Here is a 1,941-nt window from a genome sequence, read left to right as displayed (position 1 = left end):
GCAGACAGAGGCAGCCAGGAGGTGACAGGAGGCAGTCTGCTCTGCCTCTCCCCGATGAGCACACGTAAATAATTTAGCAGTAACTGTTATGCCAACAAGAGCATTTGTAAGGCACAGGGCAGGGGACGAAACGTGGTGGCTCTCGGGAAGAGAAGGCTGCCGTGAAGGGGGCCCGGGTGTCGTGGCGGCTCCGGCTTTTAGCTCCCTTCTGCTTCCGTTTCCAACCTCGGGCTAGATTCTTCTCTTTTCCTTTTTTTTCCGTCATTTTCTGAAAACGACTCAATGAGCGGAAAGTTTGTATAAAAGAAACACGATTTCCGTAATATTCCTGTGGGTTCTTATGAAGGTGCAGACGCTTTAAGTACCACTGCTTAGTGACAGGTGCAAGGGCATGCAGCTTGCTGGGAAGAGTTAAAGTCTGCAGTTCCTTAGATCATCAAAGCCAAGTAGAAGACATGACAACGGACTTTTAATTATATTTAAAATATTTAACAGGGTGATGGGACAATTCCGGCATCAACACCTGAAGCGAGGTCGAGCATAAAGTGGCTAATTCAGATAAAAGTTTCCAACAAGATCAAAAAGTTTTGGCCCTGCAACCTACTAAATGCTTGTTCCAAAACATTTATATAAATAACAAAGATCATCTGGTCCACGGGCATTCGTTCCATCTTTTATTAAGTGACACAAATAATTCGGCCGTTTGGTAAAGATCGAAGGTGAATGAAATAGTCTGTACAACTTAAAACAGTGAAGATACAAGGTCTTATCAATAAAAAATTAAAGAGGAACTTGTATATGTTTGAAAATCCTCATCTATGGCGATTTTGCCTGTCTAGGTAAAATAGAACACTTATAAGAAAATCAGGTAAAGGAACGCTGGGCGCCTCCTGATTTAATTTTCATCGTTTGTTAAAAGAAGAAGGGCTTCCACGGTCGAGTGGCCGTCGGTTTTATTGTCTTGGCCTCTCTTCGTCTCAGTGTCCTCATCTGTAAAACGGGGCGTAAACCGTCGGGTTATGGGGAGATGTCGCACGTGAGGTTCTACGCAGCCAGCGCGCGGCCGGCACGTGACGTCACTGACCAAGGGCTGCTTCTTCTTCATCATTGCTGTCATTATTTTATTGTTATTATTAGCATCGTTTTCTCTCTCTGCCGTACGAGGAGACTACAAGAAAGAAATTCCGTTTAATACCAATGAAAACTTTCCTCTCGCTCTGAAACGGATTGTTCATGAATTTGTACCGTTAAGGATTCCCCTTTTTTTCTGTTTTCCTTCTTTTTAGTCATTGGAAATCTCTGTTAAATTGAGTACCCTCTAAGTGGAAGGGAGGGACCCCAAATATGTGCACAGAAAAGAACACAGAAAGAATCCGGGCCGCTCCCCAAACCGCGGCCGCCCCGGCTCCCTGGGGCCGGGCCGCAGAAGCCGGCGATGCGGGTGGTCGGCCTCCGACCTAACGTGGGGCAGCCGAGCATGTGAGACGCTGTGTGTCCAGCGTCCTCTGAAAGCCCTTGGGGCCTTTGCGCCCGATTTGGAGATGTTGGGAATGTCGATTAGAACTGTCCTGGAATTCTGCAGACGCATGGAATTCTCTTTGGATCCGAGAAGGTGCCCCAAAGAGACAGACGTCCCCGTCTGGGGCCGCCAAACCCTGGAGGGGACAGGTTCACACAAACTGTCAGGGTCGGGACAAGAAATCACATGTTTGCAACTCTTCAGATATGTCACAAAATCGGGGATTCAAAACGAAAATTCACACGGGGATACGTGGATTTTGAAATCTTTTACAGGAGGTGTACGAGCGAATTGTTTTGAAGCCCGATGGCCTAGGGCGGAGTGACCGAGTGGACCTCAGGCTCCGTCTCTGCGCCCCTAAGGTGGACAGCGAGTCCAGATGACATGCCGTTTCCATGGGCCACTCACCAGGCGAGTGACCG

The sequence above is a fragment of the Pteropus vampyrus genome, unplaced genomic scaffold, assembly GCF_000151845.1.
Source record: "Pteropus vampyrus isolate Shadow unplaced genomic scaffold, Pvam_2.0 Scaffold295, whole genome shotgun sequence".
NCBI classification, from domain to species: Eukaryota; Metazoa; Chordata; class Mammalia; order Chiroptera; family Pteropodidae; genus Pteropus; species Pteropus vampyrus.
Note: the sequence above shows the minus strand (reverse complement) of the source record.